The 20314-nt window shown below is 39.4% G+C and overlaps 1 long non-coding RNA gene across 1 annotated transcript in view; it reads left to right on the top strand.

The window, feature by feature from the left end:
* LOC110344908 (uncharacterized) overlaps nucleotides 1-20314 on the top strand; it is an 82588-nt gene that overhangs the window by 1400 nt on the left and 60874 nt on the right. The window lies entirely within an intron of this gene.

Genomic DNA, 20314 nt, shown 5'->3' with positions numbered 1-20314 from the left:
CCAGGACTTTCCTTTTTGTCATTCACTCATTTAATGAACATTTCGGTCTACATTGCCAGGAAGCACAAAAGTTACCTAAAGATAAATAAGACGTGTTAAGTACTTCTTTAAAATTTATATTCTATGGGAAAATCATAGTAGTCCCTCACTTAAATGTCTTTCATCTCTCATAATTATTTTTGTATAGCAAGTGCTACTGGCTGCCCCATTGTATAGATTGCTATTGAGAGACCCATCCAAGGTGTGATCTAAAATTATGAGTGAATGTTTAACTTAAAAAAATACATTAAAAGACACCCTGCCATTAATCACCTTTAAAATAGTCCTCCTCACTTCAAACATGTCCCATTGTTCTTGCTACTTTCTGCAGCAGCTCTGGAGTCCTCTTTTGTGGGTGTCTTCAGTTGTGCTGTCCTGGCTACCTCAGTGTCCTGAATCAGTTTAAAACATTTACCTTTCATGGTCTTTTTGGCTCTTTGGAAGAGCTGGAAGCTTCCTGATGCCAGACCTGGAAAACAAGATGGGTGAGGGTGCACTGTCCTATTTTTATGAGCCTGACTTTCCATTGGACGGCCTTTGGCAGCAGCATTCACTGTATTTTTGATCATGCTTATAAAGACACTCACAAAAGAGGACTTCCAGAACTCTCCAGACAATGATGGGACAAGTACCATTAAAGTGAGTGGGGTATTTCGAGGAAATTTATATGACTTTTTTTTTTGGTACCAGGGATCGAACTCAGGTCCTTGCGCTTGGGCAGCAGGTGGCGAAACCACTGAGCTAAATCCCTGGCCCATCGAGGAGATTTAATGGCAATGCTTCTTAATCCATTTTAAAAATTTAAACACTGTATTTTGATCACTCCATGTGTATCCTGTTTTACACAGCCAAAGGCCAGGAAAGTGATTGTCTTCAAAACTTGTCTCCCATTAGAAATAATAATTTGCAGTAAGATTTTCCAATACAAGTCTTGTATATTTAAAACTGTGCTTTAAATGGTGAAAAAGCTTCATAAACTATGCTGCAGACACATTTCTGAGACATAAGTTGAGATGTACCTATGCACAGCCATGAATACCAGATGTTTGCTCTCAGGAGACTGGATACAAGTAATACTCAGAAATGCTTTTCTGACCTATTTGGAGATTGTGAAAAAATGACTGGCCTTTTTACAGAGAAGCAATTAGCTAACCACACCTGAATGCAAGCTTGTGACTCAGGAGTGGTGGAGACAGTGGCTGTAGAACTAGTTTTTCAGCCTGTCTTGTTTACTGAATGAGCTCATGTTCTGTTTGTCTCATGAGCTCACTATCTGCCAATGTAACCTAGCTGGTGGCTTATGACTTGAGCTTGCAATGTAGAGCAAAGGCTTATTTGCTAGTCAGTGTTTGTCTGGTTGTTTTTCTTGGATTGCTTGTATAGCAACAACACTGAGTCTCCTAAAAGAAATTTTGGAGGTATTTTCTACTTTTATGTTGTTTAGATTATATTGATTTGGATTTCTTCTTTAGAAGGTAGTTCTTTCTGCAAAGTATGGTCACATATAGTTGGTGTATATGGTTTACATTCCTGATTCTAATAGCTTTTCCAGATAAAATATTTGTAGTTGAGGTGGAGGGATTCAAGATGCAGCGTTACTGAAATATAATCTCATTCTTCACACACGGGGTGCCCATAATAGTGTATGCTGCTATTTTATTGAAATCCTTATAGTGTATAGCTACATCTCACAAAGAAATGTGCATATTGAATACAATGTAAAAAGTATCCTTCTTCTTGAGTTGTTATCCTCAAATGAGTGCCACAGCTGTCCTGGTTTGCCCTCTCTAACAATGACATATTGGATGAGGTTTTCTAATAGAGAGTGACTTACTCAAATAACTTTTCTAAAATCAGAACTTTTTTTGTTAACTGAATGATATATCAAGTTAAAAATGGCAAAATTCTAGTGTTCATTTTCAATTGTACCTCCCTAAGAATTTGTACAATCTCTTGGTTTATCTTGTCAATGTATTTCCCAGTGTATCTCATGACATATTAGTCTTATAAGCTGCTCTATAGAAATGGGGCTTGTGTTTAAATAAATTGGGACGCACATCTCATTCTGTTCTCTCTTACTGTTGGGCTCCATATATGTTAGTCATCAAAATGTTAAGAAGAAAGAAATCTGATCATAGTTGTTTAATATATAATTTCACAGTGTGTTGCTCACATAGATCGTTTGGACTAAAATGCCACAGACTCTGGAAATGCTGGCTTAGGGGGTGTCTCTGGCTTGATAGCTGATTTCTACTCCTCTGGTAGTGCTCACACTCTGTTTACTTTCTATGTGTGCTTTCTTCTAATTCTTGTCTGTACAATTCTTGTCTCATCTCAGTGTGTATTTTTCTGTAGAATGATCTTTATACTATAGTGTGCAAAAACTTGCAGCTATGTGGCCTCATTTACAAAATGTGTGAAGTTTAGATTTTAAATATAGGCCTTTTCACTAATCCTACTTAAAAAAAGTGTTTTCCCAGTGCTTCCTATTATATGTCAGCAGTGGTCATTAATTAACTCAGGATAATGTGTCTCTCATTTGCATAGTAGCTCTATAGCTTTTGGTCTTTTGGGATGTTTTAGATCTGCAACCTTTTTTGTTTCTTCCACTAAAAATTCAAGATGAAACTAAATCTTCTCTCGGATGAGCTGTCTTAGTGACCTTCCAGTTGAGCAGCAGAAAATTCCAGAAGCAGCTTCAGAATTTTGTTGGTTCGGTGCTTCATTCCCAGTGTCTAGTGCATCACATTTAATAGAGATACTGGTTATATTGTTTATAAGATGATACAAAACTTGCATTGAATTTAGGACAATAAAACCATTACAATACAATATAATACAATACTCTTTTCTCAAAACTTTGTTCTCCCTCTCTCTTTTTAAATTACTTTGAAGATGTTTCAGTTTTTCTTTACTGTCATTATTTGCCCTAAGAAGTGCTGGGCCTATCATTTGCATTCATGTCCCTCTGAAAGGGGTCGCCTCCAGTTAGTGTCATTCACTAGTCTTTATCTTCAAATTCATTTCCCAATATTTCTTAATTCAAATTTCAATGACAACAACAACACTATTTAAAAGCCTTTCAGCTTAGTAGTTCTGTTGGAACATCTATCTGATTCTGTGAATCAAGGAAACCTAAAAGCAAAGATCCATTTTCTATCCTTATTATCAGGCAATGAATGAACAAGAAACATTCAACAGTTGTTAAATAAATTCCCTATTTGTCTGTAACATAAAATTCTGTCACTTATATTTTGTACATATATAAGAAACATCCAGAGTTCATAAATATAAAATTCAAAATTCAATCTAATTCAAGTCATTTTATGAATGTACACATTTTATATTGTGCTGCTCATTAGGTACATGCATTTTCTCTCCGACATGCTACTTCCATTCAATACTGTATTATTATAATGTTTTGATAAAGCCTTTTTTTTTGTACTGGAGATCGAACTCAGGACCTTGTGTTTGCAAGGCAGGCAGCAGCACCACTGAACTAAATCCCTGGCCCTTGACAAAGCCTTTTTAATGATTATTATGATTGGCTGTATCATATTTGAGTACTGTATTGTGCTTATGAAATTACTTTATGATTGTTCAGTAATATCCTTAGTAAACTTTATTGTTCAAGAAACATTTATTCTTTACTATTTGTAGTTCATAAAAACAAAAAGGACTAAAATTTGAACTCATGGATTCAGATCCAGAATTCTTGTTCTCCACTATCATATACTTGCTTCTGTAGGGTATATTTCTTATCATACAAATATCAAGGCCAAAGGATGTGATAATATTATTTGGTGTACCAATGGATTTTAAAAGCAAAACTTTTAAGAACTGTAAAAGTTGACTGGAATAGGGCCAGGGATTTAGCTCTGTGGTTACACTGCCTGCCTCGCAAATGAAAGGACTCGAGTTCAATTCCCGGTACCTAAAAAAAAAAAGAGTTGACTGGAATAATGTTTTATCCATTAACATAATTTTATTAATTTGTTACTAAAAAATCACATTTTAAAGTTGTTGGAATTTATACTGAAATTCCTATTGGATTTTATATTTCTTCCAAAATAAAAAGATTTCGTATGTATGTAATCCAGTAGTATTCTGATTTATGAGAAATGCATTTTGTATCTTTTGCAAATATTCATTTGGAGGCTTGGTAGTTTTGCTTAGAAATTAAATAAAACATTAATATTTACCTAAGATAAGATGCACAAGTATACTTCCTAGTTTGTTAACATGCTTCCCTGGTAATTTTGTCATTTATTTCAGACTCTACATTTTAGTGTATTTTAATTTAAATTTTAGTTAGCTTTTAAATATACTCATCTTTGTTTTTAATACACCAAAGATGAAGACATTAGGTTTTGCACTCAAATCTATTTATTTTTAACTTTCAGATATTTTACTTTTCAATCTCCTTGACATTTATGAAGATAAACTTCAAGATAGATAGATAGATAGATAGATAGATAGATAGATAGATAGATAGATACAGATGTCTGTAATAAGTTTAGCTGTAAGTATTTTTGTTCAGGCAATAGCTGTTAAAAGCCTATTTAGTTTTTCTTTCCAGATGCAACTCAGAAATCTGTTATACAGAGTTAGCAATGGTTTTCTCCACAGCCATTCCCCTGAAAGTATTGAAGCATATCCACCTACACAGCAAGTCCCTAGGCCCTGCACAAAATTTCCTCACCCCCATCACATCCCAAGTAGTAACTAAGTCTGAGAGTTAGTTACTTGGAAATATGTTGGTACCTTTTTCCTGATCAATCTTCTTTAAATTAAGTGTCTGTTCAGTATTGTATTTGCCTACACTATGTTCAATGCTATTGGTTCTTATTAGATTGCACATAATGGTATCATTAAACATCTATTAGCAATAGTTATATGTTCTGGGAGAATATCACGATTTCAGGAGTAAAGCAACAAACACTCCCTCAAGAATGAGGGCCCAGAAAGCGGCTGACAGTGACTGCTGTGGGAGAAAGAGCGTCCTCTCCTTGGGATTCATGTTCCCAGAATTCCTGGCCTTTCTCTACATTCTGTTAACATCTCAGCCTGGAAAAAAGAGGGTGGCTGAGTGGTGACTGGGGAGAAAGCTGTGTGCACACCGGCACAGGTCCCTTTCTCCTGTCTGCGGAGCCTGCTTTTCTCCCAAATGTCTTTGCGGGCTTTTGGCTCCCTGCATTTGTATTAGGAGCCTGGTCCACCGGGGGGAGCGTCCTGTGACACTGCAGGCTCCTGGGGGTGGGGAAGGTTGGCGTCTTCTCTTCAGACACCCAGCGTGCTACAATCAGCTGCATCTTCCTGCTTGGCAGTGACGAAGCTGATATTTTTATCTCCACCAAACTTCTGTGCCTGATTCTTAGGCAGTGCCAGGCACGGGTGGGCGAGACGCATTAGTTTTCTTCAAATCCTAACAGATCTGAGATCAAGGATAAGCATATCGGGACAGAGGATGTAGCTTTAGGGTAGACCATTTGTTCGGCATGCAAGAAGTGCTGGGTTCAATAGTACACTGCAAAAAAAAAAAAAAAAAAAAAAAAAGAAAGAGAGAAAGAAAAGAAAAGAAATTAGAATATTACCTTCCTATACACTTAAACATTGATTTGAATTATTGAATCTTAGCAAAGATGAAAGATATTTTCTGATTTTTATTTCTTTGTACCTCATGTATTCAGATTTAAGACAACTTAGAATTCTACAACATACAGAACATATGTAGTCCTCATTTCACATATTTCCACAAAAATGTTTAAAAACTGTTAATCTTGGAACCAAAAAAGATTAAGTTTTCCTTTATGGTTAATGATTCTGAATATCATATACCAAAGATTACACACATACTGTGTTAAATTTAGGGTGAATGATCTACTACAGCAGTCGCCACCTGTAGGTGGCAGGATTAGATTCAGTTTTCTGTAGGTCCTATGGACCCACGAGCTTTCAGGTAATACTCTCTAATACCAATATTTCACAGAAATTGTCAGACATCGCTGGTCTCTTTGCAATAGTATTAAACTGATAAATGATCAGACAGTAGATTCTAAAACATAGATATGTTTTGTCTCCCAAGCTCAGCTCAGGTATTATCTGTCTCCAGCCGCAGATTGTGGAACTCTAGAGCATAAACACTCTCTCTTTTTAATAGTTTTGTACCAGCATGTTTCACAATACATGATATATGTTGGTAGTAAATGTCTCTTAAAACACATTATTAAATAATCTAGTAATAAACAGGGCTCTCAATAAAATAATTTAAAAAGTAAACCAGTCTACTGAATGGCCTGCATCTGCAGAGCTTTACTGTGCTCTGTATCATGAATGCAGGTTTCTCATTGTTTTGTCCCTTTTATAACTTAGGGTAAGTAATTGAGTATGAGTCAGCTCATTTCTGTTATTAAAGTAGCATTGCATAGCTTCCAACTGCTTCATCAAGAAACTTCGGATGTCTTTCAAAGGGATTTTGCCCCACTTTTTATTTTCCTATATATTGCTATAGATTACCATACCATATTCTGGAAAAAAAAAGGCAGATATTTCAAAGTCAAGAAATCTCATGAATAGTTATTTTCTGAGAAAACTTTATATTCTATCCCATTTCAATTTCCTCCAATAATATAGAAAGAATGAGATTTCTTTTTTTTTTTCTTTTGGGATCGAACTCAGGACCTTGTGCTTGCAAGGCAGGCAGCAGAACCACTGAGCTAAGTCCCCAGACTAGAAAGGATAAGATTTCTACAGTCACAAAGCTGACCTGTGGAGATCGGAAATGGAAATCAAGTCCCCTACTCACATTCTGGAGCTCTTTCCTTAGCAGCTCTGACCAAGAATGGACACTGAAGTTCATGAATTTCTTTTAAGATGTCCTCTTTCTAAACTCTGTCCTCTCCTTTAAAGATACAATCTAAGTGTGGTCATGAAGGGCAGTGCACAAACACAAGTTCCATGTACTGTGCTAGGCATGGGTGACACAGCGACTCAAAGGCGTGCTCTTCATTCAGACTTGAGGGAAATCAGTATTGTGGAGAATTTCCTGGAGGTGATGGCCCATAGAGGTCACTTTGGGAATATTCAGGAGGCCATAGAAAGGACCTTTAGTGGGAGAAATCAGCAGCACAGAAGATGTGGTCTCCTCAGAGATATGGCCATGTAAGACAGCAGCTCACAGTTACAAGTGACTGGGGTGTAATATTCAAGGTGACAGGTCATGAGGGAAGGCAGTGAGAGTCCTGTTGGGCACTAGTAGTTGGATATCTGCTCAATATTTAAAGTTTGCATCTTGAATCACCGAGAGTTTGAGGCCAGCCTGAGCAATGTAGAGAACTCAAGGACAGTCTGCACTGCCTAGCAAGACCCCGTCTCAAAAAAACAAAAACAAAAGTTTCCATCTTGAAGGCACTGGGCAGTTGTAGGTATGGTGGGGGCAGCATGTCACAAAGCTTTGTCACAAGTTGTATAATTTGGAAAGACCACCCAGCCAATACTGGGAGGTCCGAATTACTGGGTTGATACTGTACTCTCCAATCTCAGTTGGAAATGGTTTCATGAGAGAGCCTATAACATTGGGGGCATGACAGAGAAGAGAGGAAACAAAGGCAGATCTAGAATGAACGGAAGGAGGCAGCGCTGATAACTGCCAGACTCAGTAATCTGACAACCGTCTGGTAACACCGAGTGATCCACACAGGTCTGTAGAAATTATTGGCAGTTATCACAATTGAAACTCATACAGAATTCATTTGTAAGTGTGGAAAAAACTGATAGCGTGATTTTTCTGCTTTTGACTGAAAGAATTGTGTGTATTTCATTATTTTTTCTCCTTCAGTTGACATTGTTAAGCAAGTGTTAAGTAAGACAATGAGCTTTCCTCATCACTTTATGACATGTTGCTCATTTTTTACTCATGGTTTGCTTGGATTTGATAAAGTCAGCAATTCTGATGTGGGCTCCAACCAGATGCCAATCTCACTGGGTACCTCAGAAAACACTTCCCAAATTGCCCTCGACAAAGATTGTAGAGACTGGGGATGTAGCTCAGCAGTGGCAAAGCTGCCTGGCAAGTGTGAGGTCCTGAGTTCAATCCCTGGTATGGGAAAACAAAACAAAACAAACAAAAACCCCCCAAAACAACAACAACAAATGTAGAGATTAGTCCAAAATTTATTTTGTTTCCTACTAGTGAGCCCATTTAACCACCAAGTTACAGATAACTTTGTCTTTTCACGATTCCTCATTTACATTGTATTCTGGACCTCCTGGGTAAGTTTGTCTGCAGTTTAGACAGCAACAACAACATAGAAAGTTTTGTCTTACCCTCAATTTACTATCTTGCAGAAAGCTCTATGCATTTCCTAAACTAGTGCATATTCCCACAGAGGTTCCAGTCTCACTCTATTGTCCTCCTTATTATGTGTTGGGGCTTTATGCAAGTGCCTCACTGACCACTTCATTCTGTGTGGTGACGGTCATTCGTTGCTCATTCTATGGACTGAATATTTATATTCTCCCTAAAAAACATTCATATGTTCAAGCCTACATCCCAAGATAATGTATCTGCAGTTGAGACTTTTGTGAAGTAGGTCATTAAGGTGGAGGCTTCATAGATGGAATAGGGTGCTCTCTCTCTCTCTCCCTCTCTCTCCCTCTCCCTCTCTCCCTCTCTCCTCTCCCTCCCTCTCTCTCTCCCTCTCCCTCTCTCTCTCTCCCTCTCTCTCTCCCTCTCTCTCTCTTTCTCTCTCTCTCCCTCTCTCTCTCTCTTTCTCTCTCTCATCTATGAACACAATTAGAAGACAGTTGTTTGTAAACCCAGAAGAAAACCAGCCACAGGCAAGTCCATATACGAGCCTATGTCAACCTGATGGATTCCTCAGGGCTGGTGATTGTTTTCTGGATTTAGTCAAGGGAATCAGTGCTGGGATATTGGCAAATTACTTCACTCTATTTTCCTTCTTTCACTCTTAAAAATCAAAATGTATTTGATGCTTTACTTTAAATCAATACAGCTCTGAGATATCTCTGAACTATAGAGGCAACAAGAAATCCTTTAGTTCAGGCTTAGCAAATAAGAAGACAGGAAAATGCATTTTTCCTCCATTTCTTTGAATGCAAAAGGGAAAAGAGATTTTGATATTTAATTCCTTTGGCTATTTTATCTTTGGATTTAATTTTTTTGAACTTGCAAGGAAATTTTAACCTCTGAACTTGAATTTCTCCCTGGACATTTGAGAAAGAGAAGATCCTGACTTTCACATTTGGGGCACCTCTACATCTGCCTTTTTATTTTTGAATCCAATGAAGTCGTGATTGAATTACATCGTAGAAGCAACCTCTAGCAGCTATACTGACAATTTGTGTGGACAGACGTGAGATACAAAATGGAGTAGGAGGTAAGTTTTCAGGCTTGTTTAGAGAGGATTTCAAGATAAATTTAGTTGATTAAAAGTTTTGACCTGCTTTAATATCTTTTGGGTGAAAAATGAACACTTTATAGCTGTGGTTGTAGGAGACCTCTCAATGTTCCTGGGTTAGTTGCTTTTCATTACTGTAGCAAAAGGCCTGAGAAAAATAACTTAGAGGAGGAAAGGTTTATTTGGCTCATGATTTGGGAGATTTCCGTCTATTGATAAGGGCTGTGGTTGGGCGGAACATCATCGAAGACCACCGCAGCTCACAGCAGGGCATCTGGTGAGCAGAGCCAGGGAGGAGACAGCTCTTTCGTTCCCTTTACCTCAGCTCCCCTGCTTATTTCCGTTACTTCCCTGTGACGCCATCGGATCAGGATCTGGTCAGTGTCCCCTCGATAAGGTCAGAAGCCTCGCGATCCGCTTCCCTTCTACGGGTCCGCCACCGTGCCTCACGGCGCGGTTTTCAGTCTGAACCATAGCAGCTCTCTGGGGCAGATGCTCGCTAAAGGAGCAGGACTGCCTGCTAAGCCACCGACCTCTTTGGCAGAAAGACACGGCCACAGTGATGGTTGACAGTAGGAAAGTGGTTAAATCTGAAGTTTAAGGGTAAAATCTGTGGTTTGGGGCTTGGAGGCTCCGTAGAAACTGCTGACATCTTCTTCCGCACGGAGGGCGAATCGTGAGTGTGACATCCCTAGCTCCTCTCCAGCCCCTCGTGTAGCCACACGACTAGTCACACAGTGAGCAGATGAATGAAAAGCGAATTGTTTTTCAGAATCTTTTTGATATTTTTATGTGCTGTTCTCCTGTTCCAGAGGCAGGAAAAATGGCTGTTAAAGATGAGACTAGAGAGAACTTTTCTCCCGCAGTCCCCTCCACAGACCCATCGCATTGATCTCAGTTTGCTATTTAATACCATGCTCCTGGGCCACAGGGCGGGTGTCAGGTGTCATACAGAAGCAGTGCCCTACACCCTGCCTTGCCGTCCCTGGACGGCTCCTCACGTCAGGTTCCCTGTTCTGTTTTGTAAGTGACAAGGCCCAGCACACACCCAGGAAGGGCGAAGGTTAGGCCACTTCCTGGTCCACAGCAGGAGTCACCCCTGGGGTTGTGACCTACGTGCCAGCATCAGGCCTCTCCGGGGTCACCCAGCACGTGGTCCCTTCAGGGAAGGTACCGACACTGCCAGGCCTGGCAGAAGACACATGAGCAGAGGCTCTCCAAGGCAGCGGGTGGTGAGGGCCTTGCTGGGCCTGTGTCTGGTGTCCAGGAGCAGGGTAGTGTGTACCAGGTTCCTCTCAGGGACAGGGAGGTGCAGAAATGGAGCCCCCAGGTGTGTGACCCGCACGCGACTCTTAAGTCCCAGTGCTATGCTCCCTTGTCTCCTTAGACTGCTCTTACAAATCCAACATAAAATTATGAACTTCAGCGCAGCAACTGCGAGCAACTGCAGGTCCCATCTGTGGGTCCTGAGCACAGGGCCCAGGACGACCACCCCAGTGACTGCTGACGTCAGTGAACCTGGAGGAGGAGGAAACTGGCTGTACTTTGCCAGCACATTCTCGTCACTTTGGGACAACCTGCCTGCAGATGGCAAGTATTTTCCCACACATGTTTTGCTGGCCCTCTGCCTCCTTGGATCAGCGTGGGCCTGCCTGGAGCTGGGGTGCTGCAGACGGCTCTGGGGCTCAGTGTTCAGTACCCTCTCACCTGCCATGTGAGCCATGTTCAGCTACCAGCCTTGCCAGGCTTTGGTTTCTTGTCAGCTTTGGTAGTGTTTTTTCTTTGTGACTCCAACTGGATCAAGGACGGCACCTAGGTTCTTATCCAGAGCCATAGTCTAAATAAGATTAGGGTTAGCTCCTGCTGAGGCTGACCCCAGGGGGACGGCAGGACCTCATGCCCCAATGCTTTCCTGTGCTTTCTGCCTGGGTCCAGGCTCAGCCTGCTGTTCTGCAAACCTCACAGTAACCCTTCACAGGCAGGCTTGGTCAGGAAACTCTCTCTACTCCCAGACAAAGATGCTATGCTCCCAAACTGCACACTCAACAGCAACAGCAAAGGACAGCACAGTATACTGGAGGAGGAGATGCAAATTAGTCACCCGTAAGGCAGGTTCCCTCTTTATTGTTTTTTCTTTTGGTACCGGGACTCAAACTCAGGACCTTGCGCTTGTAAGGAGGAGGCAGCACCACTGAGCTAAACCCCCGGCCCACTTGAAAGAGTGGCAGAATCCGTAAGAGCTTGGACACCTTGCGGATGTAATAACTGGCGCTCAGCTCATCCAGCATCCGGCCCAGCCCAGCTGTCAGCGGGCTTAGATACTGACCTGCTGGCCTCGGCCTGCAGATCCGCGGGGGGTGCTCAGCGCTCCGAGCACAGCTGGGCTCAGAGCGACCTCCAGTTCCCTTCCTCCTCCTCCACGTAGCCTCCATGCCCAGTAGCAGAATGGAAAGAGGGCCCAATGCTAAAATATCCTACTCATGTATCTACCTTTCCCTGGTTGACCCAAAGCACAGTGCAGAGCCAGGCAGTGTAGCTCACGTATACTAAAAACCCAGTCCACAGCACAGCACTTGGGGTAGCGTTCTGTCAAAGTACTGACCAGAGAATTTATATATATATATATAAAATATATATAACCTCTTGTTTTTGTAGGGTACTAAGAATAAAACTGGTTAAAAAGTTTGAAAAATCAATATCTTTATTTGTTTCAGAATGCTTTTGATGGAAAAAACATGGCGCAGACATTAACATAAGCCAGAGTAATTTTAAATCACACATTTTAATGTTCTCACTGCCTCGTGAGGCCTCCGCCTGGCCTGGGAGGTGACTTGAGGGTGAGAGACCTTGCAACTCTCACAGTGTAGACAGCCACTCCCGGCCTCCGACCTTCAGGGTAACAGGGCCGAAGTGACCACTGGAAATCAGTGTTGAAGACAGATCCTTGGTTCACAGACTTTTAAACTGGGTGCTACCAAACTGTTACTTCAGTCACGGTTTTCTGAGGTTCTGAGGGTCTCATTAGTGATGAAGGGGAAAGGATGCGTTTTCCACTCTACAACTTTGTATTTCTAGCTCGTAAATCAAGCCAGTGGAGTTGAATGTTCCAGATATGTTTAACTCATGTCTCTCATTTCTAAATTACACAACTCTGTCATAAAAAATAAGATTTTTCTTATTGTATTATCATGTAATATGCCAATGGGCTTAAACACAATATGATTTTTCATGGCAGTAAAATATATTTAAATCATCGCTATATTCCTTGTCTATCTCCTAGGTAATATTTTGATTTACAATCATCAATGTGAACTTTACATTTTTTGACTGTACTCAAAATTGTTTTCACTATACCCCAAATAAAATACTACCCTCAGATTAATATTAAAGAAAAATTGTTAACACAAATAACTAGGTTATTTGTTAATGAAAGATGAAGGTAAATTTGAGGACAACATTAAAATTTGGACATCTCCCTCATCTGCAGTGTTATGGAACACACACCCTCTTTCATGTTTAACACGGACCTTTGGCCAATTACTGCTGTTTTCCACTTTACAGCATTTAGGGTTTCAACTGAAGGTCTCAAGGTTTTACTCAGAGCCACAGGTGTGTCTTCTCCATTCTGTTTCTGCGGGGATCAAAATCCTACAGCAGGTCTGAACGTGGCCTGTCACTTCCTGGGGAGGAGCATGCCCATACAATCAGCAGACTCTCTGTTATCCTGAGTCCTTAGTAACTTGGGTGCCTTGTGGTTAATATCAGATCTGACCGAATCATGACAATCTCTTTTGAGTATCATTTATTAGATGCGTCTTTTATTACTTCATCACATATCTTCAAAACCAAGAATTTTTGTAGAAAACTGAAAATTTATATTGAATCCACATGGTCTGCATTTAATCTCCCTTCCAATTTCTTTTCCTTTTCCTTTTGTTCTTTTTGTTTTTGGAGACAGGGTCTTGCCATGTAGCCCAGGCTGGCCTCGAACTCACTATATAGCCCAGGCTGGCCTCAAACTGGCATTGATCCTCCCGCCTCAGCCTGGGGAGTGCTGGGGTTACAGGTGTGGGTGCCATGCCCAGGTCTTTCAATTTCTAATCCACTTATTCTCCCAACATTGCATCACTGTGTTTGGCCATCTGCAGTGTCTCTGCAGTTGTTTCCACAAGACTCAAATTAACTTTGTCCTGGCTCTGCTGTCCCTCTGAGTCTCACTGTTAATCTCCACATTAATTGCTTGTCCCTCGCCAGCATGAAATGCCTGGCAACACCCTGCACGGAGTATCTTGCTGCTGTACTCTTCAGACCCCATTCTGCCAGATGCTTCTCTTCCGGATTCTGGCCAGGTGGCTGTCAACATCAACTCAATTTCATGAAATCCCATTTGGTTAGCCCATCCCTGGCTACGTTTAATGACCCTGGTTTTGTTTGACCAGACTTGACAAAAGGTATGGAAATCCCATGTAATCCCCATGTGATGCAAGGCAGCGTTTCTTCCCCAGGTAAACCTGAGGCAGAATGGTCACAATGTTTCCAAACAGGTTGGTGCTGTGGGCAGGATTCCACCTTAGGGTGCAGTGAAGGAACTGGAGGGAATCCGGTGAGTCAGAAGGCCCATTTTCCAGGCTTTTCTTAAGAGGCCTACATGCACCATAAGGATGTGGTCCATAATACACTACAATTTTATATTGTGTGCCCACGTGATACTTTATGGCTTTTATAACCAAGTTGATTGCCACATCAGGACTTCTAAGTTCTCAGAAAAGGTGTGGCTGACCTGCTTCACATGCGAGCTGACAAGTGTCAAACATGGTGAAGGAATTGCAGAGTCTACAGATTATTCTGAGTCAGAGTCCTTTCTTACACCCACTCCTATTTTATTCTCACCACAGGTTGACTATGTAAGGAAACTCTTCAGGATGCTGGAATTTCCTTTTATGTCCCTTAGATGTAAGAAGTGAAATCCTTTAGATTCTCTTTAGGAAATACGAAGGAAACAGGAGGCTGGAAAGATACACAGTTTATCTTCCTGAATTTAGGAAAAATAGCATTTAATCCCATCAATTATTTTAGAACTGTCCTATTCTATGCTGGATATAATTAAGAATTTTATAAAGATGAATGAATTAATATTTAATGGTGAGTTAATATTTCACATTTTGGCAGAATGTTAGGCAACTACATTTTTCATTCAATTTAGTCCTTAAGATAATTTACAGATAAGATATTGCATTTTCCAATCTCCTTTTGAGGAAAGAGTATTCAGAGATGTTGAACTATTGATCCAAATTTGCACATTAATAAATAGCAGATATAGAATTTGAACTCAAAATTTATTTATCCTAAGTTCATACTCTTTCCATGGATACTACAGATTAGATCAGCCCTATCCAACATTGATATTTTCCCCTCTCCTGGGTTCCTAACCCATTTGAACGCTTTGCTCTCTATGGTATGGTAAAAAAAAAGAAAGAAACTTTGCCTGTTCTCTGTGATGGAGGAGAGTAAGGAACATTCATTCTAATGTGTTTCAAATGTCTGTGTAGCTTGGAGGTAGATTAGCAAATGTAGGATCCTTATCTGTTATTCTGATTTTTTAAAAATGTGCTTCTATGTATTACTGAGGAGAATGTTAATCTTCACTTCCTGAAATTTTATAGTTTTCTACTTTTTTGTCCCTCCTGCATGGTGTCACTAGCACATATGTCTGCTTTGATATCATTACCAGATGAGCGATCCTTAAATATACATTGCTGAGGAGACTTCTGTTTCCAGTGGTGTGATAGGTGAGTCACCCGGACCGGTCCTCCCACAGAAAAGAGCTAAAAATACTAGGTAGAACACGAGCCTAGAGGAGGAAGAGGAGACAGAAAAAAAGAGAGAGCAGGAACCTGCGAAAAGGAAAGAGAATTGGCAAATACTGTCAGAAAAAATAAACTTTAAATTTTAAAATAAATAACCTCTTTTTCAAATCATTGGCAAAAGCAAAACAAAACAAAGCATCGCACAAAAACAGCAATAGCAACAAAATCACACAAAAAACGCAGACCCTTTACCAAGACTGAGTCTCCAGATGCCATTATGAGTCTATTTTGCCAAAACAAATATGAGTTTAAAACATGCAGGGTTAATTAGGCATGCACTAAGGGTTCATCCCGAACTACATTTAGCTCATTGTGGAAAAGGTCAAAGGTGTATGAAGCAGAACCTCAGGTTTCACGGACCTTCACGTATTCATCACGTAATTTCACATCAATTCAGAGTCATCTGAATCTTTTATCTTTAGTTCCCACTTTTTCTTTCCCATTTCCTGGATTACTTTGAAAAACTTCCACATACATAGCAACTATGAGCAATATGTATTACAAAGATAAGACATTTTATAAATTAAAACTGTAGCACCATTTTTACACCTAAAAGTGATCAAGTCCTAACATCATCAAATATCCAATTGGGGAGCGGATTCCCAGCTAGTCTCACTCAGTGAATTTTTTTTTTATTGTTGCATTTGTATTTTATGTTATTTATGGGATCAAATTTTTTTCCCATTAAGTTTATTGGTACATTTTTGGTGTAAATTATAGTTACAGTCATCATTAGGATCTTCTACCATTGCATGATGTATCTTGGTTCTTGTTTTTCCCCTTCCCCGGCCCTCCCTTCACCCCGCCCCCACCCTTCCGTATTTGCAAAGAATTTGTTTCCATTTTTTTCCTTTTCTCATATTTTTTCTTTTCCCTTTTTTCCTTACCCCTACCCCTCCCACTTCCCCTGCTCCTTTAGACCTTTTCTTCCTGTTACACAATATCAATTATACATTTTTAAATTACAATATCAAGATCTAGGAGACATTACCACAGATTTTACAGAATTTAAAAGGATATAGAAAGCATATTTGAAAAATCTTTTTTGAAATAAATTTGACAACTTCTAAGAAGTACCTTGGAAGACAAATTAATGAAACTAGCTCTGGAGGATATATAAAATTTGAATAACACCTATTAAAGAAAGTATATTCGTAGCTTGAAAACCTACCTATATGACAACAGCAGACTCATATACATTTTAACTGATAAATTATATCAAACGATTAAAGCAGGAAAAAGAAGGACCACTTCTCCCTTCATTTTAGGAAGTCAACATTGTGCTAATCCTAAAACTAGATAAAGGTAATAGAAGAAAAAAGTATGAACATAGATAGAAATTTGTGTAACAAAACAAACTCTTAGAAGTCAGATCTGGCAGGATGTAGGAAGTGGTTTTGTTATGGGGATGACAGTGTTGGTTCAGCATTGGAAGATCCACCCCCAAAAGTCATCATTTTAACAGAGGAAAGGAAAAAGCCATATGATCCTGTCAGTTGTTGGAGAAAAAGTGTTGGACTAAATTCTACAGCTGTTCATGGTAAAAGCTATCAGGAGACTAGAAGTAGAACAGAATATTCTCAACAGATTAAAGACATGTACTCCATACTTCCAGCGAGAATGCCTTATATAAATGGAGAAGATACAATGCTTTCTCCTTAGGGTGGGGAACAAGGGCAGATATGCTTACTCTTTATCTGTGCATTAAACTTTGAAACCTAGGCCCCACCAAAATAGTCTGGCAATAAAATGACACAATTAAGATAGGATTGGCAAGGCAGAAACAAAATCTTTATATGTAGATGAAATGATCATCTATAGAGAAAATACTAAGAAATCTCGAGGAGCCCCTAGAACTTGTATTTTAATTTAGCAGGATTAGAAAACACAAAGTATATATAAAAATTCAGGTCTGTGTATACTTGCTATAAATGAAGAATTGGATATTGAAATTTAAAAGTTATGTAGGAGTACAAAGCACCTAGAGAAGTTAAAACAAAAACAAAAACAAAAACAGTGTTAGAAGATGTTTAGTACCTAATTTTAAGACTTCTTCTAAAGCTACAGTAATCAGGGCAGTGTTGGTATAAGGAAAGACATATAGATCATTTGAATAAAACAGAGAATCTAGAAATAGAACCACACCTATATGGTCCACTGAGTTTTGAAAGATTATTTAACATTAGCATTTTATAGAATATAAACTCAATTCAAGAGCCAAGGAAGAGATAGTGTTTTCAGCAAACGGCACTAGAACACCTGGTATCTGCATATAAAAAATTAACCTCAACCCTTTATTTCCATACATGAAAATAACCTGAAGGATCTATGAACATAAATATGAAAGCCTAAAAGTATAAAACTTTAACAAGAAATTATAAGGGAAAATGTTTATGAATTCAGGGTAAGCAAGAACTACCTAGGATACAGAAAACATGATGTATTAAAGAAAAAAAATGACAAATGAGATTCCATCAAAATTTAGAACTTCAAATGACATCATTAAAATGAAAAGTAGTCCTTAAACAGACCATATCTACAATGCATATAACCTATGAGCAGAATGTATAAAGAATTCTTAGAGCTCATTAATAGACAACCCAATTAAAATGTAGACATAAGAAGATGATAAATAGCCAGTATAGCACAAGGAAAGGTGTGCAACTCTAGAATCAGAAAAATACTAATCAGTACAATAACAAGATTGAATTATACACTCATTAGGGAGATGAAGTCAAAAGTTATAAAAGCCTTGTCATGACTTTTTCTTTTTGTTGGATTCTCCCCCTTTGCGTTTAATTTGTCACACCCCATGGATTCACTCTGCTGGGTTTCCTGGGGCTGTGATCCTCACTGTCTTTTCCTAGGGTATTGTCTGAAATGTTTTGGAGTGCCGGTTTGATATTCATGAAGTTCCTGAGGTGCTCTTTATCATGAAAATATCTTATTTCTCCATCAATTTTGAAAGATAGTTTTTCAGGGTACATCAATCTGGTTTGGAGGCTGTTTTCCTTTAGGGCTTGAAGTACATCACTCCAAGCTCTTCTTGCCTTGAGGGTTTGCATTGAGAAGTCTGTTGTGATTCTGATGGGCTTTCCTTTGTATGTGATTTGTTTCTTTTCTCTCACTGCTTGTAGAATTTTGTTCTTCTGTTGGATTTCTGGAATCCTAACTATTATATGCCTATGTGTAGATTATTTTTTTGATCAAGGCTAGCTGGAGTCCTATATGCCTCACTTTTCTCTATGTCAAGTTCTTTTCCCCTCCTTGGGAAGTTTTCTGCCATCACTTCTGTGAGATTTTTTAATGTCATCTGCACTCTCTCCTCTTTCTTCATTGACTCCAATCAATCTTATGTTATTCTTCTTTGCATCGTCTAGCAGCTGCTGGATTGATTTCTCATGTTCCCTTATAATTTTAAAGCAATTTTTCTTTTCCTGGTCACTAATTGCAATCTTTTCTTCTATATCTGAAATTCTACCCGCACATTGGTTCATTCTGCTGCACAGACTTTCTATGGAGATTTTAATCTCCTGGAAATGTGTTTGCATCTGTTTTATGGATTCCATTTGTTTCCTGTGTTGGGATTCCATCGTGTTCTTCAGATCCTTTATTTTTTTATCGGTGTCCTCTCTAGATTTATTAATCATGTCTTGCACTATGGACACAATCTCTGCTGTTATCTGAGTAATTATTTCTGATTTCATTTTTCCCAGATCCTCTTTTGTTGCCAGTTCAGAGAGTCCAGGTGGTTGAGTATCAGATTGTTCCATCTCATTTCCCTTTGGGGTTGCTGCAGGTGATCCAGAAGTCTGTTTTCGAGGCTTGTTTATGTGTCTTCTCACTTCCAGGGAGTGGGTGGGGGTGCTTCTGGTGCAGTTCAGTTTCTCTGTCCTAGGAGCTTGGGATGGCGGCAGGGGATCTTCCTTCTGGGTGTTGGGACTGGCTCACCTTCTCTGCTCTAGGAGCTTGAGATGGCAACTCTGATTTTTTTTATACACCTCAATTTTACACACTAAAGCTAAACTCAGTTTTGTCATTGGTTGTGATAAAACAATGCTTCTTGAGTTCCTGTGTCTTTCTAGAATGTCTTCACAGAGATAACCTGAGCAGCCCTTCCAAGTTCTTTATTGCTGAACCATCTTCACCCTGTGGCTCATGGCAAAACTCATAAAATTGTCTGGTTATCATGTAACAGAATTGACCACAACCCTGCAGATACATTTTAAAAGATGGTTTGTTAGTGCCAGAATACCTCGCCAACTCACCCTCACACAGTTTAGGAATCAGAGTGTGCAATTGTGCATAAACCCGGCTTCCTCCCAGTCCATAGCCTTATGCTTGGCAATTGTATTTTGAAGACATTAACCTCCTCTTGAAAAATAAACACCTTGAATTTATTTTACACACCACTTGGCAGCATTCACATGTAGTCCTGGACTTGCTATACATGCATATACCTGTGTCACTTCTTTTATACCAGTATTTTATGTCTATTCTCAATGGCACAAGAGCTCTGCAGAACTAGCATTCCTGAGCCAGAATCACAGGGTATGATGAGCTCTTGTAAAAACACTCAGCAACTGCTCTTTATCTTTCTTTAAGGGTTAATGATAAAATTCTACAATCTGAAAATTTTCTTGATTTCACTACAGATATCTTTAATATTAACCCCGAATAGCAGTCTAAGTTGTGACTGAAAATCAGGTTGTGGAAAGTCATGCTTCACAAAACATGGCCTTTGAAAGTTTGCAGCAGTTGGTTAAATACTCCTGAAATTCAGACAAACAATATAACTGACAAGTAAAAATTTAGGAGGGTTTTGCTGAAGCAATGATTGGGAGGATCAATAGGGAAAAAGTCAAGAAAGCAGATAAATATGTTATCCTCACCCCTAGATAGGATTTGCTCGTACAGTAACCTTTTGTTTCCTTTAAAATGTACTCAGTTCTATAGGCCAGAATATTCCACCATTCATGAACAAAATCG

This window comes from Heterocephalus glaber, unplaced genomic scaffold (assembly GCF_053883595.1).
Source record: "Heterocephalus glaber isolate CG9 unplaced genomic scaffold, H.glaber_assembly_v1.0 deba00000768, whole genome shotgun sequence".
Classification (NCBI taxonomy): domain Eukaryota; kingdom Metazoa; phylum Chordata; class Mammalia; order Rodentia; family Bathyergidae; genus Heterocephalus; species Heterocephalus glaber.
This window is presented reverse-complemented; position numbering and strand designations above follow the sequence as displayed.